Source organism: Panthera uncia (assembly GCF_023721935.1).
Source record: "Panthera uncia isolate 11264 chromosome A1 unlocalized genomic scaffold, Puncia_PCG_1.0 HiC_scaffold_16, whole genome shotgun sequence".
NCBI lineage: Eukaryota > Metazoa > Chordata > Mammalia > Carnivora > Felidae > Panthera > Panthera uncia.
Window position 1 is genome coordinate 37,414,638 of NW_026057576.1, and position 25,730 is coordinate 37,440,367.

Below are 25,730 nucleotides of genomic sequence, written 5' to 3' on the forward strand. Positions count from 1 at the left end.
CTTTTCTATGAAGTATTGGAACTATACAAAGCTTATGGTTATTTAAATCACTTGCAAGTAAATACTTTTCCTTCTTTCTTTGATCATGTACAGATAATACGATTGTAAAGTTTAAGATACTTTTTTTTCAAAAGGAGTATTCTCTATCTCTATGGGTAGAACTACTTTCATTGATAAAATAATTTGAAAAAGTAAAGAAAGATTGAAAGAAAGACTGAAGGAAGGAAATCCTAAAATATTCACAAAACAATCAATAAAATATTTAAATTTTTACATTTTTTCTTTACCATAGTTAAGCCATTCCCACCATATCTATATCTATCTGCCTACATACACACACACACACACACACACACACACACACACACACACACATATTTAGTCTTTGAAATGTCATTAGATCCTTGGATAATGCCTGAAAAAATAAATTTTCTAAGATATATTCTTCACACTATTAATAGAATGAATATTTTGTGGCTTTTCAGTAGAGACCATTTTCTTGTGAATCATAAATTATAATACTAAAATAGAAGTAGTAAGTATTGCATAATGAATAAGAAAAGTTGCTCCGGAGTAAAAATATCTTTTAATGTGGCCTTTAGAACTTACCAGTCATGAGAACTTAGTCTCACAATCTCACCTCTGCATTTCAACTTCCTTCATGATAAAATATGCATAATTTAAATTTAAGCCTCATTGAGTTGTAATTAAATTAGATGATGCATGGAAGTGTTAGGTACAGTGCCCAAATGTGTCAAGCACTCAACAAAAGGTAATTATCGTTATTAATATTAACAAACATTTTGATCTTAAAAATATATATCAGAATATGCTGGATTTCACTGTTGTCAGATGGCATTGTTGACTTCTCATTCTTATTTAAGCCATTTTGATATTTGTGACACCACCATTATTTGGCTATCTCCTCATAGCTGGCTTTCAATCTATAAGCACCAGTATGGACATAAAAATCGCTAAAATATTAAAACACATCCCTTTTTAGGAATAGTACAATAATATTTGATATAGTGCATGATAATAGTAAGATGGTAAGTTATATTAATAATTTAAATTAGAAAATAAAATTATTAATTCACACCAATTTCCATAGGATTGAATGTCAGTCACAAATAAATTGTTCCCTTTTGTTGCATGATTTAGTTAATAATAGAGAAAATGTCTGGATCCCTGGTTGGCTCAGTCGGTTAAGTGTCCGACTCTTGATTTCAGCTCAGGGCATGATCTCATGGTTTGAGTTTCAGCCCCACATCGGGCTCTGTGCTAACAGCATGAAGCTTGCTTGGGATTCTCTCTCTCTCTCCCTCTCTCTGCTCTTCCCCACTCTTTCACTCTCTCTCTAAATAAATAAATTTTTAAATAAATAATAGAGAAAGTGTATATAAAAAAAATTCAGGGGCGCCTGGGTGGCGCAGTCGGTTAAGTGTCTGACTTCAGCCAGGTCACGATCTCACGGTCCGTGAGTTCGAGCCCCGCGTCAGGCTCTGGGCTGATGGCTCGGAGCCTGGAGCCTGTTTCCGATTCTGTGTCTCCCTCTCTCTCTGCCCCTCCCCCGTTCATGCTCTGTCTCTCTCTGTCCCAAAAATAAATTAAAAAAAAAAAAATTCAGCCAGTATCATAATGGCTAGAATGTCCTAGGTAACAGTCCAAACAGTGAACAAACTTTGTGCTTCCTCTTATTTCTTTCTCTTTCTTTCTCTCTCTTCCCTCATTCTCTTTTTCCCTAATTCCTTCCTCCCTCTCTACCTCCTTCTCGTCCTTCCCTCCGTCCCTTCCCTTCACCACTTTTAATTGCTAAGGCAAATGTGCAGTTACTTTGGTTGAAAAGTCCTGTTGGCATTTGCTAATTCTGAGTAAATACCATGTGTCTGGGGAAACCTTTACGTAAAATAGCCACATGTGTGTTGGAAAAAGCAGAGATTGTGGGGTGGGAGATATTGCAGCACATATCCACATAAAAATAACAGAATGGTTTATAGCTTAGAATTTGGTCCCCTGGAAGTTAAAAGACAACCTCACATAAAGGTGACAGTGCATTACAGTGGTGAAAATAAATCTTTTCAATAATTAGTGTTAGTTAATAAGATATGGAGAAACATGGAGAAAGACAATATTCATCTTAGCACAAATATACACAAAAATTAATTTCAATTGATTGGAGATTTAAGTCCTAATGATGAAATAATAAGTATTTAGAGGAACAGATGGGGAAAAATAATTTTGTCAACTTAAAATGGCCAAAGGACACTTAAACATGATAAAACATATTGAGGGTTGATGGGGATAGAGATGAACTGTGACACTCATACATAGGTGATTGGTTTGTAAATTGATAACAGGTTTGGAAAACTCTCAGTAGCTACCATAGGTGAATATATATGTATCCTTTGATCCTATTTAATTTGGCTTTAGTCTCCCGTTGTTCCATCTGCTAAAAATCTTCTATTTTAGTCCTACCGAATCCTTTTCATTTTTCTAACCTTCTAATGTCATAGTCTTGAGATGGACTTTTCTTCTGTATTTTTAATTGCTCCCAGAGTGATATAAGTTTAGTCTTATGAAGGTAAAATTTGATGTATATGAAACATCACACACATTTATGTTCCCTGCCATTATGTGTTCTTTAAACTCCAGACAGTTGCTGGAATTTTAATAGATAGTGAGGCCTGTAAACATACCTTCATTCAGGAGAGTCCTACTTTATTATGCTGGTGTAATTACTAAGTTAATGTGACCGGATCTAAACTTTTTATTACCCTACACAAATAGCCTCCTTCTCAAGGATTCCTTGTTTTAAAAAAATCAACTCTCTTAATCTTGTAAGTCAGAACCTAACACTTGGCTTCTCACTCTCTCAACAACTTCACATCTAATAGACCTGGAAATCCTGTTGATGGCATCAATAAAATACTGAACATGACCATTACTCTCCATGTTCACTTCTAACGCTCTGGTCTAATCTGCCATCCTTGTTCACCTAAAACGTGGAAATCAAACCCTACTTGATCACTCTGCTTTATCTCTTATTCTCACAGAATCTATTTTTCATACGGAAGCCAGGATAATTCTTTCAAAATATAAATCTGAACTCAAAATATTTTCTCATAACTCTGAATAAAATCCAGTATCCATTTCCTGACTTGGAAGGCCGTATATTTATGGCTCCTGATTTCTGCTTAAATCTCATCTCCCTGATTTTCACTTGCACTCATCTTGCCCCATCCCCACTGCTTCCTTGTAGTTCCTCAAATACTCCAAGCACTTTCCCCTTATGCTCATTGCATTAGTTGTTCCTTTCACCTGAAAACCAGCTCCCTTGGATATTAATGTAGCTAAGTACTTCCATTCAGTCAAGGTGCTGCCCGAAATATCCCCTCTACAGGCAAGGCCTTTTCAACCATTCTTTCTAAAATCTTCTCCTATTCCTAGCTTGTGGTCCTGCACTGTTTGAATTCAAAGCAGTTATAACCACTTCACATTACTGATCACTTATTTACTCTTTATCTTCCTCACTAGGCTGTATACTTTGTGATGTCAAGAACTTTGTCTTATTTGAATAAACACTCTATCTCAAGGGCCAAACAGTAGGCATGTAGGAAATACTTAATATATAATTTTGAATGAATGAATAAGTTTAATACTCATTCATTTAAGGTATGATGTGTGTATGTATGTATATGGAAACCTCCATTATATCATCACCACAATCAAGGTTTAAGAGATATCCAGTCCTTTTTAATAATTTCTACATACCTCTTTGTTTAGTGTGTGGTAAGAATAGTGAACATGAGAGAAAACTAATATGCAGTCGTATGAAGAGTCTTCATTTAAAAGTATTTCATGAGTGTATATTATTTTTTAAAGTACTATGTTCAAGCTCTTACCCTTCAATAATAAGCATTATCCAGAAAAAGAAAGATGTTAATCAATAATCACACACAATGGGCAATCATTAACAAATTTAAGATGTTCTAAGTTAGAGGTGTTTAAGTCATAGAAATCAGGCATGATTATACTGAGGAAATGATAACTGAGCATATATACGATTGATATGTAGGAGTCATTAATGCCGAGAGGTAGAAGGGTGACTGTTGCATCTGAGAGGGTAGAAACTTGAGTTGTGTTGTCACTCTTTTGCATTTCAAAAAGCTCTACACTCTGACTGAGCTATGGAGAAATGTCCCTTGAAGGCAGATAACAGAAGAGGCAGGCACAAGTAAAGAAGAAAGCAAACAAGTACAGCTATTTGTTGGCAAGCCTGAGATTTGGTTCCAGTTTTTTTCTCATTCTAAGAATTAGCATATGGTATGATATCTGTATCTCTTCCCCACTACTTATTAGATCTTCGACGTTATGGGCTGAGCTTTGGTCATCTTCATATCTCCAACTCCAAACACAGTGTCTTGAACATATTAGGTACTCAGTAGCTATCTCCGGAGTAAAATTATGGAATGTAAGTCTCTTAAAGATCACCATTAAAATGTTTGCAACTAGTGTTTTTTGGGACCAGACCCAAACTCTAGCCCCATGGCAAGAATTGAAATGAATTTTGGAACCCAAGATAAAACCTGTGCCCTAGGTATCTGCTTTAACATTTTTTTCCCATTTTGCTGCCCTCTGTGAACATTTAATGATGTTTCATGTCTATGAATTAAGCAGTGACCTCCAGTAAGTGAATGATGGTGATAAGATTAATGCCACCTTTATCAAAATAACCTTAGATTATATTTCTTCACCAGTAAAATTGGGTTTAATTTTATATAGCTAAGAAGGAAAGATGAATGCATCATAAATTTAACTTTATATAAACACCTCTCTCTTCATTAATTTTTCTGTGTGTGTGTCTCTGTCTCCATCTCTCTCTCTCTCATACCCTTAGCATTCAGAACAAAGCATAGCAAATTTCAGACATTCGAGAAATAGAATGATTTCGTTTCATTATAAAAATCTACTTTTCTCATACATTTTATATAATAATAGATATAATGTATTTCCAAATAATAATATAAAAGACTACCACTCAGCAGTATCTAAAGTGACTGTCCACTTCACATGCTTATTTTAATTCCTTCACTGAACAAATCAACATGGCACTCAGTTCATCCCATCTAATTTTCTTAGTGCCAGCCTCCTACAAGTTAATCTAAGAATAACAATAATGCACCAACAGGAGACAGTATTCATTTTATTTTCGTCTAAGGAGTAATCCTTATTGTTATCCACAAAGTAGAGACTGTGTTTGTTACTAATTAATTCATAATTTAAAAAAACAGTTTGAAAAATCTGCATTTTGTGGCATAAATTATTTTGAAATAATTGGGCATGAAAAATTAATTTTGTTACCTAATTTTGAATAAGTTAATTTTACTATGGTCTTTTACAAAGGTCATTCTCTCTTTTCTAGGCATCATTCCATCATCCCATACATATTTAATATATTTAAATTTTTGTTAGTTTCGTCTTTACCAGCTAAGCAGTCTGATGCATGAAAAAGGAAAAGACCAAAATAAAAGAAGCATTCTTTTTTTGATAACTTACATTTTAATTATCTTTTTCCCAAATTAGATTTTGCTCTTGGCTTTGATTACCAATGGATTATCAGGGTGCATATACTGTACCTTTTTAGTCACATTCAAGTAGATACTTATTCATTAAGGCTCTGTGTATATAGATAACCTTGATTAAATAGGAATCTAATATCCCTGCCTATATAATGTTCATGGGTTCAGCAAAACAACATATGGCTTAAATATACCCAGTGAGGGGCGCCTGGGTGGCGCAGTCGGTTAAGCGTCCGACTTCAGCCAGGTCACGATCTCGTGGTCCGTGAGTTCGAGCCCCGCGTCAGGCTCTGGGCTGATGGCTCAGAGCCTGGAGCCTGTTTCCGATTCTGTGTCTCCCTCTCTCTCTGCCCCTCCCCCGTTCATGCTCTGTCTCTCTCTGTCCCAAAAATAAATAAAAAAAAAAATGTTGAAAAAAAAAAAATTAAAAAAAAAAAAATATACCCAGTGATTCTCTACCAGAATCAAACTAATATTGAATAGGATGATCTTAAATGAGCATAGTTTATATAAAGCCCATATATGATAAAAATAATTTGCTGACATGATTTTTTGTTGTCACATTGAATTAGTACCGATGTGGAAATGTTTTATAAAAACAAAAAATAAACTTAGATTATAGTCATTTGATTAGATGTTTACTTAAAAAGATAATAAATAGTAAAAGTTAAATATTGAGGTCGTTTAAAAATGGCCATGAATTCTTTGCTGATTCTTCCATCAATTGGTAGCATACATTTCCCTTCCCTTGGATCTGATCTTTTCCTCTGATTAATGCAATGAAATGACACTGGGAGATTTCTGAGCCTCAATGTTACGGAAACTTGCAGCTTTCTCTGTTGTTCTTTTGGAACTTTGAGAATATTATGCTGTGATAAAGCTCCAGAATGAAGGAACACATGGGGAAAGAGACTCAGTCATTCTAGCTAAGGCTTCAAACACCTGACCATGAGTGAAACTGTCTTAGACATTGAACTCCAGTCAAGCTGCACGCTGACTAACCCCAGAGGAAGGATTCCAGGCAAGATCACCAGAGAAGCACGCAGCCGACCCACAAAATTATGGGAAATGATTAATCTGTATCATTTTAAGTCACTGGTTTTGGGGACATTTGTAAGACAGTAGTAGATATTTTAAACAGTTCATATATATGCAGGATGGTGTGATAAAGTGAACACCAAGTGACATAGGAGAAAACTTAAGGTATTAGGAAGCAGGAAAATTTCAAAAAGAACTGTTAAAGAATATATAATTAAGCAGAGAGCTTTAAAGGGATTAAAAATTTCATTAGAAATGGAGTCATATTGTTGCTTCTTTACTCTCTACTTTCATTCTTTAAACTTGATTTTACTCTTGTGCTCAGGTTCAGACACTGTGGTATTACTTTTTTCTTCTTCCTATTTTGCATTCTTAAAGACCTGTTAAAGATTGAATTTTACTAGGTAAAACGTGTGACCTGAGTGATAATGGGAACACTTTACTTTCACATCCAGTCTATCAAGTGTTGCCTTTGTCTCTTTTATTACTAACTTTTAGATTTGTCTCATTAGGTTAATAAATAAAATAAAGAAATGTAATTAATAAAATAAAGACAAGAACATGTAACATAGATGCATATATGTATGAATAATGGAAATAAAAACAATTGTTTGAACGACATTAAAAATTGTCTCAGTTAAGATTTATTCCACATGAATGTCTTTATGTGAGAAAATATTAATTTCTGTAATATGGTAATTTGTCCTGTATATGTCACAATCATATTTTCTTTGTTAAATAGCCTAAGATTATGCTGCTGCTTCTGGTCAGGGGCCACACATTGAGAATTACTGTATTAGATTTTTTGAGCAACTGGAAATAAGATAGTTATAGCTATATAAAATCTGTGCAAGTAAAAAATAATCAGTGATAAAAAGCAAAATATTGCATAACAAAATTGTCATAGTAATGACCAATATTTATGTAATTCATAATGCTATAAAACACTCAAGTATTTAGAAAAAAATGTGATATTTGGCCATAGAAGTTTTAGAAAATCGGGATGTTGTAGTGTAAAAAAACAGTTATCACCAACTAAAAAAGAAACTACGTATCTAGGTAAATTTTTTTATGTAGAAAATTAATGTAAATAAAAAAATTGTCAAGCTTTTATGTCTCCACTTTGTCCAGGGGCCAGAATAGAGTTTGAGATTAGGATGGTGTAAAGTTCTACTCTCTGTCATTAGAAGAAATTAAATCTCTTTATTTTTCAATTCTGTGCATTTAGAGATAGAGATTTATAGATATAGATAATTCTGTGTGTTTATTTCTCTAGTTTATATAGAAATATAGGTTTGTATATTTATATACATAGAGAAATTTATACATATGTATTAAAGTCTATATATTTATAAATCTCTATCAAGAGCGATACATGCATATAAACACACATGCACACACATTTTTACTCTATTCATTCTTTTTCTCTGGAGAACTTGTACACAACTTGTATTGATAATATTTTGGATCAGTTCTTATTTAATATATGATAAAAACCCTAAAATGCTGTAACACTCTGGAAAACATTTTGGCTTAGTTAGGAAAATTGAAAACATTCATTCCTTGGGCACCTGGGTGACTCAGTTGGTTGAGCGTCTGACTCTTAATTTCGGCTCAGGTTTGTGGGATCTGACCTCATTCACCAACACAAAACATACAACCAGGACACACACACACACACACACACACACACACACACACACACAAAGGCCTTGGAGGAGACTGTCAAGTACTTTGAAGGACAGGAAGGAATGAACACAGCTGGGTGGACTTTGGTTTGTGGGATCAAGCCCCATGTCAGGCTCAGCTCTGACAGCCAGGAGACTGCTTGGGATTCTCCCCCTCCCCCGCTCATGCGTGCGTTCTCTCTGTCTCTGTCTCTGTCTCTCTCTCACTCAAAATAAATAAACTGAAAAAAAAATTAAAGAAAACATTCAGTCCTGATGACTTAGCAGTTCTATATATGAGGTATCTGAATATGTGGGAAAATATACTTTAATCAGTAAATAAATGTGTAAAACATAGTGTATACACATGTAATTAGGCAGAAATAATGCATCCAGTATGATTTTAGTTCATTAAAATTTGAAATAGATAAATGATAAACCAAAATAAATGAGGATAGTGTGTGTTTTGGGGAGGAATGAAAAGGGTACTCATCATGAAGGAATGCTCATCCAGGAAAGGGGCCAGAGATTTCTCAAGGGTTAATATCATTCTGTGTCTTCAACTGGGCTCCATTTACCCAATTGACTTTGTATTTATAAAATTATTCTTTTTTTTATACACTTCTCTGAATATATTATCTAATTCTATAAAACGTTTCAATAATCTGATTTTACAATATAATTTTACTTTAAGAAAAATGTACACAAAGAGATGACAGCCACATTAAGATAGCCATATTCTTATTTTTTATCTTATTTTTTGCATTATTAATGTATTTTGTAGGTCTACTTTCAGATATTTAAATATTCCACTATTTCCTGAAGATAGAAAATGGCTAGACATTTTAAGTGTCTATGTGTTTTTCAGACACATCTTTACAATGAAACATTACTTAATTCTTCCTAATGTAAGAAATGCAATACTTGAATATCTTCAGTCTAAAGTGTTTCTATGATCTCTAAAGAGTCACTTCATCCTTAATCTAAATTAATGATTTCTTCTCAGAGTGTCTGTTGTACTGCGATTGCAGGTTGCCATTACAATTAGAGAATTCAGATCTCAGAAGACTATAGAAAATAACACAAAAAATTTTAATACTAGATCAAAAATAAATAACTGTTGGAATAGGAATGTTTCCACGTGTGAGAAATTTTATCCACTGTAAATTTCTGTAGTGTGCTGCATCTCACAGTTGTGTTTGGCAGCAAGCTTCCGCAAACAAGAAAAGGATTCATCCTTGTTTCCTCTGCTGATTCCTGTGGTTATATCTTCTGAGCCCCATGTGTTTTGTTCTTTCCCCAGAATTGTGTATAAAAGATTGTAGCAGCTGCAAAAATGGTCCATTTTAAAGTACCACAAAGAAAAGCAATTACTAGGGTACTCTGTGGGCTCCATAATACTACTGCAAAATTGTGATGTGAAGACAAATATATGAGCACAGGAACTCCAGGTTATGAACATATCTGTCCCATAGCTTGGATTGAATATCTTGATATGAGACCTATTGGGGGAAATAAGTGGGCAAGTGGGATAAAAGTATCTTTGAATAGTAAAGGATCTACCTGGGAAAGTATTCTAAAATACTTTCCACCTTCAGCTATAAGAACATACAAAGTACGTAAGTTTCTGACCAACTGTAGACCTAAATGAAAGTCTGGTAAATACATCGTAATGGATCTTGTAACTGTAAATCTGAAAGGTTTGGATTACAGTAAATCCTCTTGAAGAAAACTTTTTTTTTCTCCTAAATGTCACACAAAAGAAGTGTGGACTTCACACAATTGTGTGTTGGAAAGAAGAGAGTGAACTCCTTTAGACTAGGAGCGTAAAAGCAATAGTGACATTTTAGTACCTCTAAGGAAAATTGCCAGCTATAATAGATTTCGTACATCGACTCTGTCAGTATACATTGCAATTTCACAGTTGTTGGATAGATACCTCTAATATGACTTGTCTCACTGCCGGTCACCCCCAGTCAGTTTGAGGAAGAAGTATTTGAGATATCCCCAAGTGCTGATCTCTTCTATTTTTCAGTGCTTCATGGTATACTTAGCACAATAAAACAATTTCTCCAACTTCATTATAGCAGGCAGTCTTTATGACGTAACACTGCAGGCTACACTATTCTCTCCTCTTTTCACAAGCCCACATCACAGCTAGTAGAAGCCCTCCAAAATCATGATGAGGCACTAGGGCAGGTGGCTCTGTGCCATCTCAGCAGAAGTGCTGCTTGAGATTCTTTAATAATGAATTTTAATGGGGTGGATTATTTGTTCTGCATATTTGGTTTTCCTGAGACCGTGATGAGAGAACCATTGAGCAGTTTTAAAAAGTGGAATTGGCTACTGCTGCTACTGAGCCTTTTCTGTATCTTTGACTCCCGTCTTACATGCCAGTGAGGTACGCACAAAAAGCATTAATGCTTAATAGAGTCAGTTGAATTTAGAGTAAGAACCCATGTTTTCTATTTGATAAGCCACTATTACTGCATGGGGTGGGGGAATCACAGTCAGCAATAACTTTAATCCCCAAATACTTAAAGCAACTCTTCTCTCAAAACCAGGGATATAATTATTTTCTCATAAGCTATGCATTCCAAGTTTGAATTTTCAGCAGCATTTCCTTTTATTTCGGAGTGCACATAGCCCTTAGATAGTTTTCATGTTAAGAATGCTGCTTTCTGGCAATGCTTCTTCTAACAGGTTTTAATTTCAAAATTAAGGATATTATGAAATTCTTCAGTTACAAATCATAGTGCATCTGCCATACAGGGTTATCTTTAATCAACAGATTATTGAACTTCTTATGTCATTTAGGGTTTGAATTTTAAATTGTACTGCCTCTGAACTAAATTTCTTCAATATTATTGTTCATTCTTATATTACAGATAGGAAGACTGCATTGCAGAGACACCAAGTAATTTGTGCAGTTACAAACGTGTTAAGCAATATGTCCAGGATTCAGATCTAGATAATAGTGCACCAGAACCCATGTGTTTATTCATTTTGTGACAGTGCCTCCCTACCATGGCTTTGGTTTTGTGTTTTTATTAAAATTAATGTAGTTAGTGAAGTCATCCATGACATAACTGTTTCAGATGTTAGCTAGAAACATATTAGTAAAGATATTATGAAAGATATTGTGTGAACTTTTGATGTCAAGAGGAAAGATTACCTAAAACAATTTTATAAACTTTTGTTCCTACCTGAATGCTCTTTTTTTTTGGTGAACATGTTAAAATAAAAGAATACAATGTATTATTAAAAATGGTATTCTTCGAGACCAAATTAGAATCACAAACATATTTTTTTTTGTTTTTTTTGTTTTTAGTAAAGGCAATAGGAAGATGTGATAAAGTAGGGTAAAATAATAAAGTGTTTTAGAGTGTAATATACTTTCTACTACACTAATTAATCTAAAATGGTTATGCAAAATAAAATTATTCAGCATCATTTCCAGGTCATAGTGTCACAATTAAATGTAATTGTTTTGAGTAATATTCTCATAGAGAAATAATATTTTTCAAACTTACATTGGATGGAGATTAAAAATGTGCAAAAGATCTGAATATACACCTCACCAACATGATACACAGTTGGCAAATAAGCATATGAAAAGATGCCCAACATCATATGTCTTTAAGGAATTGCAAATTAAAGGAGCAGAGTTGGGGCGCCTGGATGGCTCAATTGGTTAATCATCCAACTCTTGATTTCTGCTCAGGTCATGATCTCAGGGTCATGGTCTCAGGGACATGAGATTGAGCTCCATACTGAATGTGGAGCCTGCTTAAGAGTATCTCTCTCTTCCCATCCTCCCCTCACTTGTGCTTATGAATGTGGTCTCTCTATAACTAGCTAAATAAATAAATAAATAAATAAAAGCAATGAGAATCCACTATATACCTATTAGATTTGCAAATATCCAAAACAATATGGGGCGTGGGGGATGGCTCAGTTGATCAGGCATCTGACTATTGATTTTGGCTCAATCATGATCTCATGGTTGGTGAGATTATGCCCCACATTGGGCTCTAGGCTGACAGCATGGAGCCTGCTTGGGATTCTCTCCCTATCTCTCTGCTCCTCTTTCCCCCACCCCAAAATAAGTAAACATTTAAACAACAAACAAAACCCAAAATGGTGAAATGTTATCAAGGATGTGGAGCAATAGTAACTCTTACTCCTTGCTGGTCGTAATGCAAAAAGAAACTCCCACTTTGCAAAATAGTTCGTCAGTTTCTTACAAAACTAATTATATCCTTATCATATGATCCAGCAACTGTGCTTTGTATTTACTTAAATGCATTTAAAAATTATTTTAATGTAAAAATCTGCATAATGATTTTTATGGTTGCTTTATTCATAATTGTCAAAACTTGGAAGCAACCAAGTAGGCAGATGTATAAAGAAACTGATATATGCATGAAACAAGTTAATATTCAGTGACAAAAAATAAACTAGCCATTAAAATACTTGAATCTTAAATGAATATTGCTAAATAAAATAAGCCAGTATGAAAAGGCTACATACTGTATGATTCCAACTATAGAACATTCTAAGGGAGGCAAAACTATAGAGACAGTAAAAAATCAGTGGTTGTCACTGGATTGGTAAAAGGAAAGTAGGAATGAATAGGTAGATCACAGAGGTTTTAAGGGCAGTGAAACTATTCTGTATGATATTTTAAAGGTAGATAAATTTTATATATGTGGCAAAACTCAGAATATACAGCACAAAGAATGAACCCTAATGTAAACTATAGCTAAAAATAATATAGCAATATTGACTGATAAATTGTAATAAATGTACCACACTAACACAAATGTTAATAATAGGGTAAACTGAGGGGTGCAGTGTGAGAGGGTATTATAGTAACTCTCTGTGCTTTTCACACAATCTTTCTGTAAACTTAAAATTGGTAACAAATAATCAAGGTTATTAATTAAAAACAAATTCACTAGAGGGGCTAAAGAGTAGATTTGAACTATGAAAAGAAAAAAAAAAACAAACATTAGGATAGATCAATATAAACGAAGAATGAAGAAAAATGAAGAGAGCCTCAGAGAAATGTGGAAAACTGTCGAGAGTACCAATATACACATGATGAAAAACCAGAAGGAGAGGAGACAGAAGAAAGACACTAAAAATATTTTTAAAAATAATGGCAGAAAACTTTCTCATTTATTGAAAAACAATAACCTACACCTCCAGGAAGCTCAATGAATACCAAGTAAGATAAACACAAATTGAACTGTGAACAGGCCATATAGGGAAAATGCCAAAAGTCAAAGACAAAGAGAAAATCTTGAAGTACCAAAAGGAAAATAATTCATCACTTAAATAAAGTAAACCAATAAAATCAAAACCTTAGTTATCAGCAGAAACTCTACCTTAACCAAGAAAAATTACTAGAATAAGAAATGAAAGAGGGGACATCACTACTAACTTAAAGAAATACAAGGAACTTAAATGATAGAATTGTACAACAAAAAATTATATAGCTTAGATGCTTTGGACAAATTCCTGCAAACACAAACTGTGACAAACTGAGGAAGAAAGAGACAATCTGAAGAGATTTGTAACACATGAAGATTGAATTAGAAATCAAAACCTATCCACAATGGGAAGCCCAGGCCTGATGCCTTCTAAATTCTACCATACATTTAAGGAAGAATTAATTCAAATTCTTCACAGACTTTAAAAAATATATATAATTAAATCTTGCCAATTCATTTTAGGAGGCCAGATTAATTGCCCTCATACAAAATCAGACAAAGAATCCAAAAAATAAAAATATAAAGCCAATATGTCTTATGAATATGGACACAAACATCCTCACCAAAATTCAATCAAACCAAATCTATCAACATAAAAAAAAAGAATTATACACTATGACAAAGTGGAATTTATCCAAGGAATTCATGAGTGGTTCAGCTTAAGAAAATCAATGTGATGTATCAATAAAATAAAAAACAAAAATTGCATGACCACGTAAATAGATACAGAAAAAGCATTTGACAAAAATCCAAAACCCTTTGTAGAAAAAAAAAGAAAGAAAGAAAAAACTCAACAAATTAGGAATAGAAAGAATTTCTTCAATCTTATAAAGGGCATATGTGAAAAACACACAGCTAATATTAAATTTAATGGTGAAAGACTGGATGCTTTCCCTCCAAATTCAGGGAAAAGACAAGGATATATTTTCTCAACACTTCTATTCAGCATTGTGCTAGAAATTCTAACCAAGGCAATTAGGCAAGAAAAATACTCAAAGCTATCTAGATTACAAAGAAGTAAAACAGTCTCTATTCACCAATGTCATGATTTTAGATTTAAGAAATCCTAAAAGAAAATTAGATCTAGTAAATTATTTCAGAAGGATTGAAGAATATATAATATGTGAAATAATGTGTATGGCTCTCTATTAGCAATAAACAATTAAGAAATGAAATTAAGAAAACAATTCCATTTAAAATAATACCTAAAAAAATCAAATATTTAGCAATAAATTTAACAAATGTGCAAAAGATTGACTCTGAAAACTACAAACTACTGTAGAAAGAAGACCTAAATAAGTGGAAATGGGTCAGAATACTTAATATTGTTGAGATGACAGCACTCCCCAACTGATATACAGCAGGTATCTGCAAAAGAGAAATGGAAACATATCTCCATTCAAAAACTTACATACAAATATTTACTACAGCATTATGCATAATAACTAAAAGGGGGAAATGATTTAAATACCCATAACAGATGAATGAATAAATGATATGTAGTATAGCTATGCAATGGAATTTTGGCCATAAAACGGAACCAAGTTGAACACCAGAAAAATTCTAAATATGTCTGTCTTTTATTATTTCTAATCACTACCTCCTTTTCTCCCCAAAGTTAAACATTATTCTATCCTCTAATACATAAATTGGAGACTTTTCCTTATTTATATATATAGTTTATTTGATATACCAAACTTTTTCTTATCTCAGAATTTTCCATTTTATTGAAATTATTGTTTTTTAGTTTTTGTATGATCATATTCTTATAAGTGAAATTAGTGAAATTTGATATTTTATATCATTGTTCCCACTGTACTTTAATTGGTATAGAAGAATAATCATTCCTGTTTTTATTTCATTACCCTAATACAACAGAAATTAATAGCAGTCATTAGATAATTACGGTTGAGTTAATATAAAATGAATGGTAAATGGTTGTGATAAATAAGAAGTTATAAGAATCAGAGGAAGATGCTAATGAAGTTGAAAGATGTGAGAGCAAACAAATTAGAAGGATTGAAGGGGTTATCAGAGTAGTAGTTTGAATTAGTGGATTTTTGATTTACAACGAATTTCTGAGTCATTTGCTCAGTGAATTGTTAAAATAAATTGGAAGTGAATGGAAGTCATGGGGTGCCTGACTGTCTCAGTTGGAAGAGTTTGTGACTCCTGATCTCAGGGTTGTGAGTTCAAGCCCCATATTTGGGTGTAGAGACTACTTAAAAATAAATTCTCAAAAAATAATAATAATGATGGAAGTCACATAGGAGATCAAGAATTGTGAGTCTTGTATGTTGGATGGGTCATTTATTTAGATGAGATAGTTACCCAGGTGGATGGAAAAAATTGAATAAAAGAAACTCTGAACCAGTTGTTGAAGAGTTTATAGCCAAATGGCCTAAGCCTAAGTGGATTAAATTTTTGTAGGATCAGTAGCTAATAAGAAAGAGAAATATACCTGACACTAAGCAGTTTAAAGTCACATTAATAAAAATATAAATATCCTCCACTGGAGAGACATAAGGAGAGCCAGCCAAAGTCTTGGAGTGGAATAACTAACATAAAGCAAGATTTCCACTGAGAAGTAAAGTTGGCAATATTTTCAAAGGAGTTGATACTTCAAAATAAGTTTCTTAATATGTAAGGACAGTCTGAAAAGTACAGGAAAGGATTATGGTAGAGACAAGTATAAATCTAGATAAAAGGAGAACATTTACAAAAAACTGTGATGGTAGCAGTTGAACAATTGAAAACTATGTACTGACTGCCACCAAAAGAACATTTTTGTGAGGCGTCATGAATTTAGTCTAATGTGTTGAAGAAAATTGGAGGACAGGATAATCAAGCAAAACAGGATTCAGCCATGCTTTCATGATCACGCTTAAACCAAACTTAGAATATACTTTACCTGGATATTGTATAATTGTTTCAGGAAGCATGTAAGTTATCGTGATGTGATAGATTTCTCTTCAGCTTCCATTTGTTAGCTTGATAATTATAAATTCTGTGAAAGTCCATATTAGAGGAGGAACACTAATAAAGAGCAGTAACAGAAAAATAATGATATCTCCATGGTTTGAGAACCTTATTAAGAAGAAATGTTCATGTATATAGTAAAAATAAATACAAATTAACAGTGGTAGAATTCTGAGAGTTTCTTTGTTTTAGGCTGTGCACTAGGCTCATTTTTTCATAAACTACGTAGGTTATGGACAAGAGCATGACTAAACTGAGTGACTAGAGACAAATATGGATTGGCAGTTCAATCACATAACCAGTCTCATCATTTTGATTGAATTAAGTTATCTATTTTGCACAAAATATCAATAATATGAAATTTTCTTTTAAAAGTATTGTTATGTAAAACATAGTATGGCACAACAGTTAGAAAATAAGCAGGTTTTAATAGTGTCATCAAGCATGAGATTATTTTCTGTGGTGGTTAATTTTAAAATTGGATACAAGATCACACTGAGGATGTAGTAACAGATGGGGATTTCCTACAGAGGAAGTCTAGCTTCACTATGCAACAAGATTTATTTGCCTCATCAAGAAAATGTATGGCAGGTCAGAAAATACAGTCCTTTGGGGTTTCTTAGTCATTAAAAAAACATATAAAGTTTTCCCTTTGTAAGAATTCCAAATAATTGTTCGTTCTAAATTTTTTAGAGAAGAGTGAAGTCTGTGATTTGGAAGGTAGGAAACAAAGAGATTCCTTAGAACACTGAAGAAACTTCTATGGTATTTCTATGGTTTAAAACTGTATCTATCTATTATAGAAACAATCAGTAAGAAGAGTATTTTTGTTATTGGTTTATTTCTCATAGTGGATACATTCCAAATTGTATCACACATACTCTAGAATAGGAACCTAGTGTGTATTCCATTGTCATTTATTATTAAAAACTATATATATATCAAAATTGCCAATCTAAGACTTTACTTTTGAAAAGCACGAGGAATACAATTTAAAATTTTATTTTAAAATTTACATGGAGAAATGCCGAATGCACATTATAAGTTAGTTGGATTCTAAAGGTCAAATTTACAATTCATATTGTGACAGAATGAGCTTAATTAAAATATCATAAAAAATCTCATTTAATGATGATTTTAGTTCACATTAGTGGTTTTGACCTTAGGCTAGCCTCAGGCATCTTTAGAGCTGTTTGCATTAAGAAACTATGCATACCCAAATCATTTCAGCATTGCATATCATTTCTTTCAGAGATAAAATTCTCTGTAGTGTTGAAAGATACTAGTGACCAAACTGCCTAAATGTTGATCAGCTTTAACTTCTGTCTAATCATGTCCTAATCACAGCAATGATGAGTCATCTTAAATGCTGCAGAGTTAAAGTATTTAAAGACAGATGAGTTCATGAATTCATTTAAGAACATAGAGTTGTTCAACAGGTGTATGAAAAGGTGTTGAATATCACAAATCATCAGGGAAATGCAAAGAAAAACCCCAGTGAGATATCACCTCACACGTTTGGATGGTTGTTATCAAAAGGACAAGAGATAACAAGTGTTGTTGAGGGTACAGAGAAAAGGAAACCCTTGTGCACTGTTGATGTGGGAATGTAAAGTGGTATAGCCATTATGAAAAAACAAGATGGTGGTTCCTCAAAAAATTAAAAATAGAGCTACCGTATGATTTAGCAACCCTATTTCCCAGGATATATCCAAAGGAAGTGAAATCGAGGCCTTGAAGAGATATCTGCAACCTCCATCTTTATTGCAGCATTATTAATAATAGCCACGATATATAAGCAACCTAAGTGTCTGCTGGTGGATGAATGGATAAAGAATATGTGAATATTCTTTAGAATATATATATATACTCTAAATATATACATATATATTTACGTGCATGTATATATATATGTGTGTGTATATATATATATATATATATATACACATATATATTCTTTCAGTCATAAAAATGAAGGAAATTCTGTGGTAGAGGTAGAGCTGCTCCCTAAGGAAGGTGGTGGAGGCCTTCTCAGAACAAAGAAAGGCAGTGTGGCCCAATCAACTCCTATACATGGTTGCGTAGCCCTGACTCTGTAACTTGGACTGTGTCCAGTCAGACTGTATGTTTGTATGTGACATTCCTCAGGACTCTGTAACATAGACTGCCCAGTCATAACTGTATGTCTGTATGTTACCATGTATGGGAGACAAAGAAGTAGAAATTATATGAAAGGCTGCTGCACTCGGGGCACAGCCTTTTGGGTCTTAGCCCTCTGAGCCAAGGTACCATGAATAAAGCTGCTTCCTGGAAAGAAAGGCCCTGGTGTCCCGTCCCTCTGTGTGAGAATCCTGCTATAGTTTTACCAATTGTGACAATATGGATAAACCTGGAGGACATTATGCTAAATGAGATAAGCCAGACACAGACAAATCCTGCATGATCTCACTTCTATGTGAAATATAAAAAAAGTCAGACTCACAGAAGCAGAGAGTAGAATGGTGGCTGCCAGGGACTCCAGGGTAGCAGAACTAGGGAGATGTTGCTCAAAGGATATGAGAAATAAGTTCTGGGGATCTAGTGTATAGCATGGTGACTAAAGTTAATAACAATATAGTTGATAATAAAGTTACAGCAATATAGTTAATAATAAAGTATACTTTATAGTATAATATTGTTAATAATATAGTTAATGTTAAAGTTACAGGGGGGTCTGGGGGCTCAGTCAGTTGAGCGTCTGACTTCAGCTCAGGTCATGATCTCGCGGTTTGTGGGTTCGAGCCCCGCGTTGGGCTCTGTGCTGACAGCTCAGAGCCTGGAGCCTGCTTCAGATTCTATGTCTCCTCCTCTCTCTGCCCCTCCCGTGCTCATGCTTTGTCTTTCTGTCTCTCAATAATAAATAAACATTAAGAAAAAAATTTTTTTAAGTTACAATAATATAGTTAACAGCATAGATAATATCATTAACACTTTGTAGTTTGCTTGAAATTTGCTAATGTAGTAGCTCTTAAGTGTTCTCACTCCCCAAAAAACTACTCACCTACACCCATCTATCTATATGTATGTATATATACATACATACCAAAAAGGCAACTAGATGAGGTGATGGATGTATTAATTAGCTTGATGGTGGTAATGATTTTACAGTGTATGTGTATTAAACCATGTTGCATACCTTAAATATACACAGTTTGCATTTGTCAGTTATACCTAAGTAAAGCTGGGGATAAAAAGAACATAGAGCTTTTATTTTATCATCTGGTTTTGTATCTTTAAAAGTCATTTAGAGGAGTATAATGAATTATAATTTTTTAAAAATTTTTCTTTCTCCATTGTATACATGGGGAGATCTATACATCAGAGATTGGCACACTTTTTACTTACAAGGCCAAATAGTGAATAGTTTAAATACAAGGCTGTTCAGTCTCTGTTGCAACTACATAACTGTACTTACTAAAAAAAAAAAAAAAAGGCAGCCATAGACAATTCGTAAGTGCATGAATGGGCATAACTTTGTTCCATTAAAACTGTATATATAGGGGCACCTGGGTGGCTCAGTCAGTTGAGCATCTGACTTCAGCTCAGGTCATGATCTCACCCATTGGGGGGCTCTTTGCTTGTCAGCACAGAGCCTATTTCAGATCCTCAGTCCCCCTCTTTCTGCCCCTCCTCTGCTTGCGCTTTCTCAAAAATAAATAAAAACATTAAAAAAAAAACTTTATATACAAAAGCAGGAAACTGGCCTGTGGCCCATAGTTTGCTAATCAATTTGTCTTCACTAGATCAGTGTCTCTTGACTCTCCAGCTCTTCTTTTAACTCTGAAGATGAATGCTTATCCTTAAGTATCAAAATCAGGCCTTCAGGCCTTCTACCCATGTTATTTGTATTTAGCGTTATTTTTTCCCCTAGATCTAATAGCCTAACACTGACCCTTTTATTATTATGTGGTAGCTGTCTTTAGCCCATCTCTTTGATAGAAGAGATAAATTGCTGGAATCCCTGAGTGTTCTTTCACATTCTTACTGGTAAAGCCAAAAATGCAAGGTCCTATCTTAAGGGACGAAGTTATGTGTATGCCCAGATAAAGAGCTGGTTTTCTTGAACTTACTAGAAAAGTGATGATTCCAGAAGCTCAGTGCTCCTCTCCTGTGGTAGAAATCTACAGTGTGTGCAGACATTCACAGTGTGTTTTTGCATGGCTCTTCAAAGAGTGTGGGTAACTGACGCTAATCAGCACCCATGAAACAGGAATAGGTTAGCTTTTGAAAAGATAAAATCTCAGACTCTGCACAGTTCTTGACAGTTTTGGTGACCTAGACCTTAGGAGAGAATGGATGGAGAGTATAGGAGAAGACTGCCCAGAATCAATAGTATTATCAGTCAAGTGTAGGGAGTGAGAAGGGCTGAGTGAGTGTCTTCCACTGTCCTATCTGTTCATGCGTGTTTAGAGGCTAAGAAGGGAGAGGTAGAACTGAAATCCACCTCCTGAATGGCTGTTATTCCCTCTCTGGTTGTTATTTACTCTCCTTTGGAAGAAAGGAGGAAAGGATGCTATCATAACGCTGGACTGAAGCCACAAAGTAAGGATAATATGGCTATGGCTGCTGAGTCAGAAGTTCCCTAAAGTTAAAGTCATTGCGTCAGCAGTAATGGTAGCTTTGAATGGATAAACAAACAAACAAACAAACAAACATTAATGCCATGTTCATTTGTAGAGCCTCATTGTGCAACCACTTGCACCAGAGAGTACACATAAATTCTTAATCACTGTAGCTAAGTCTAATTATAAATATAAGATGATAAAGGTGTCTAGTGTGTTAGTCAGCTAGAGCTTTCACAACAAAATACCACAGACTGGGTGGCTTAAATAACAGAAATTGATTGTCTCACAGTTCTGGATGCCAGAAGTTGAAGATCAAAGTGCTGTCAGGATTGATTTCAGGTGAGGGCTCTCTTTCTGGCTTACAGGTAATCAACTTTGCACTGTATTCTCACATAGCCTTTCCTCTCTGTGTATAAGGACAAAGAGCTCTCTGGTATCTCCTCATCTTCCTAAAAGTATACCAGTCCTATTGGATTAGGGCCCACCCTTATCACCTCATTTACTTCAATTTCTCCTTAAAGGTTCTAACTTGAGGGGCACCTGGGTGGCTCAGTTGGTTAAGCATCTGAATTCAGCTCAGGTCATGATCTCACGATTCATGAGCACCATCCCCACGTCAGGCTCTGTGCTGACAGCTTGGAGCCTGGAGTCTGTTTGGGATTCACTGTGTCTCCCTCTCTCTCTGCCCCTCTTTCTCTTTCTCTCTCTCTCTCTCAAAAATAATAAACATAAAAAAATTATTTTAAAAAAGGCCCTACCTTGAAATACATATTGAGGGCTAGGGTTTCAACATATGAATTGGGTGGGTGGGATAGGGAGATGATATTCAGTCTGTAACATCCAGATACAAAATTCATTTACCAAAAAAATATGTATATATATATTATCTGTAATTGTGCTCATTAGGTAAACCGCAACCCTGGCTAAATTCAGCTTTTTGCCATTCCCATGCTGTCCAACCCAAATGTGCATGGCTAGTAACAAAACAAAAAAAAACAAAAACAAAATAACCCAAAAAAACCCAAAAAACCACACACATACAATTATGTGAGCAGTTTTCACTTTAAGTTTATGATCTGTAATATTAAGTAGATCTGTAATGCTGCGCAATACTCTTACTCTATTTTCTCAGTCCATAATCTCTCATTGTATAAATATTGTCCCTTATTCCTTCAAATTCTGAAATCCTTCCTTCCATTTAAAATTCCAGGTGAAAACCTTGGTTCCTAATTTACAGAAAAATTAATTTATTAGAGGTATTTATCTTCATGTGGGGTTATAAACTTGCCTGTCCTTCCTGTTTGCTATTGTGGATTACAGCTTTGAGATTTTAGATAGGACCAACCTTTCCAACTGTTTACTAGATTTCCTCTCCTCTTGCTTTATCCCCAGAAATTCCATGTCTTTTAAATATCTTATGTATTTTTTTTTCTTTCTGTACTGAATTGTATTATTTTGTGCACAAAGATAACCTCTTTTGTCTCTGCCTCACCTCCAACTATCCACTTATTTCTGTCATTCCTACTTGAAAGTTTTGTCTAAACTGGTCTTTAATTCATTAAAATATATTTCATCCTCAACATGCTATCCAAACAGCTCTGATCAAGGTCACCAATTACCTCCACTTTGTTAAAAGGAATGGTAATTGCTCTGCTGTTATCCTTCTTGAACTATCTGTAAGTATTTGGAATAACCAATTATTTTTCCTTCGTGAATAATGTATTTCTTTGACTTCCTGGGCAGCTCATTTTCTGCCTACATTTATGACTTCATTTTGGTGACCCTTCTGGTTTCCTCTTCATTCCTCCCAAATGTAAATGTTGGCATCACCCTAGCAATCAGCCCTGCGATCATTTTTCTATCTTCACTCACTTATACAGCCTCCTGGTTTGAAACTCTTACCAATGTGCTGATGACTCCAACCTTCTGAACTCCTGTGCACTGCAAATCAGTATATCTAACTACCTATTGACAGTTCTCTGTGGATGCCCAGTGGGAATCTCAAACACAACGGGCCTAAATCTGAGCTTCTGTGATGTGTCTCTGACCCTGTTTCTCCTGTGATCGTCAATCATCACAGCTATTGGTGACATCATTCTCCTAATTGTTCATACCTATACTTGGGTTTTCCCCTTTCTTTACTTCATACATTCTGTCTTTCAGCAAATCCTATAGTTGTTATCTTTAAAATATATCCAGAATTTGACTTCTTCTTATCAACCCCACTGCTATTACCCTTACTTAAACCACCACCTTCACCTGTAAAGACTGTTTTAATCACATTATGATTGCTCTCCCTGTTTTTACTCATACTGCCTTAAATTTCTTCTCCATATAGCAGCCATGTTGATCTTCTTAAAATAGAAATTATATTTTGCTGCTCCTCTGCTCAGAACACTCTTTTGGCTTCCCATTTCTTTCAGAGGGAAAGTATTACATAATTATGACCCCCCCCACCCCACCCTATGGTTAGAACACATTACATTCTGGCTCCGTATGGTCAGCCACATGAGTTTTCTTAATGTTCCTCAAACTTTCCAGAAATCACGTTGCCCATACTTGTTCTTTATTCTTCCTAGAACAGCTTTCTCTTGATAAATAGATGGCATTTAATCAGTTCTTTTTGCAAAATTCACATTGTCTCAGTCAAGCATTTTCACTGCAATATGTATTTCTTCCTTTACTGTCTGTTGCCCTGACCAAATGTTGTCTGAGCGAAGAAATGTTTATCTGTTTTGTTCCCTGCTTTATCTCTAGTGCCTGGAATGAGACCTAGAACATAATACATGTGTAAAACTAATTTTTGAATAAATAACTTCGTATGCAATATACCAGAAAATATTAACACATAATAACATTTTTAATGGCAAGAAAATAATGCCTAAAAGTAATACTGATATGTATGAAAAATCTATATGAAGGAATCTGAAAATGTCTTATTGTCATAGAAGAAAATTTGAATTAATTTATATTATACTTCTGTAAAATTTCAATATTAAAAAACCCTATTTTCTCTAAGGTAATGTAAAAGTTTCATATGATCTCAAAAAAACGATGAGGAGGTTTTATATTTGGAACTAGAGATACTCATTTTGATATTAATTTGGGAGAATAAACAAGAATGACCATTGAATTCTTTAAAAAGATAGTAATAAAGATGTACAAACACTGATTAATATTAAAATTTGTTTCAGTATCTGGGATAGTATGGTAATGGGACATGAAGTGAATTACAAATCAATGGAAGAAAATTGAGATGTGAAATAAAATCAAATAGACGGACCTGTGAAGTGTTTGATATTGATCTTTAACAAGACATGCAGCATGCTGACTACTTAGTTCTGTTAATATATTTTTTCCATAGCAAGATATCTCAGTGGAGGGAACAGGACATTGCACTACATTCTGGTGCACACTCCTTAATTTGTTACATACTTATAGCAAAGAGTACATGGACCCGCTGTTTTGAGTAACAGTGTTTTAGAGTATTTACTCATTCTGCTTTGGAGTATATTTTTATGTACTTTAACAGCTATTTGAAGTATAATTGACACATAAAAAAAACTGCACACATTTGTAGCCTTCAATTTGATAAGATTTGTTATATATTCACGTTTGTGAAACTACCATCACAAACTTATGAACATATCCATTACCCCTCAAATTTTCCTTATGCCCCTTTGTTACATTTCTTTCCCATTCCTGCATCTTCGGTCAGCCATTAATCTACTTTCCGAATGGTTTGCATTTCAGAGAAAATGATGTAAGTGAAAGTATACAGTGTATATACTTTATATTTTGTCTGGTTTCTTTCCTCAGCATGATTACTTTCAGGTACAACAATGCTATTAGGATATCTATAATATTTGTCTCCATGTATTGCTGAATACCATCTCATTTTATGTGTTAGTAGAGATTTAAGGATATTTGGATTGTTTCTAATTTTTTATTAATACAAATGAAACTACTATGAATACCCATGTAAATGCCTTTATATACACATCTGGTGGAAATGTATAATGGCACAGTTTTTTTGTTTATTTTAATTTTTTTAAGTTTATTTATTTATTTTGAGAAAGAGAGAGAGAGCACAAGCAGGGGAGAGACAGAGAGAGAGGGAGAGAGTTCACATTGAGTTGGATACTTAACCAACTAAGCCACCCAGGCAACCTGACGCAAACATTTTGAAAAATGTTTGCCAATTTCTTTAAATAAGTTAAATATATATCTACATATGATGTAACTATTATGCAGCCAGGTATTTACCCATAGAAAATTAAAGCGTATGTTCATGCATATCACTTTTGATAGAAGTACACCAATTCCAAATATTTTATCCTTATAGATGCACTCATAAATGTAAATAATGTGTGTACAAGAATATTCAATGCAGCTCTGTACTTAGCAGAAAATTAGAAATTAAAGCTAGAAAACTGTGTGCCTATTGGCAAGGAAAAAATAATTTGGGGTACAAAAGTAAAAGAAATGTTATGCATTCAAACTGACTAAAAATATTTTTATCTCTAATGTTTATTTTAATATTTAATTTAATTTTATTTCTTATACTTCTATATTTTTATGTAA

General features: G+C 34.1%; 1 long non-coding RNA gene across 1 annotated transcript in view; it reads left to right on the forward strand.

Annotated features, from left to right (window-relative positions):
- Positions 1–25,730, forward strand: part of LOC125933847 (uncharacterized) — a 263,942-nt gene that overhangs the window by 102,498 nt on the left and 135,714 nt on the right. The gene's annotated exons all lie outside the window — the stretch shown is intronic.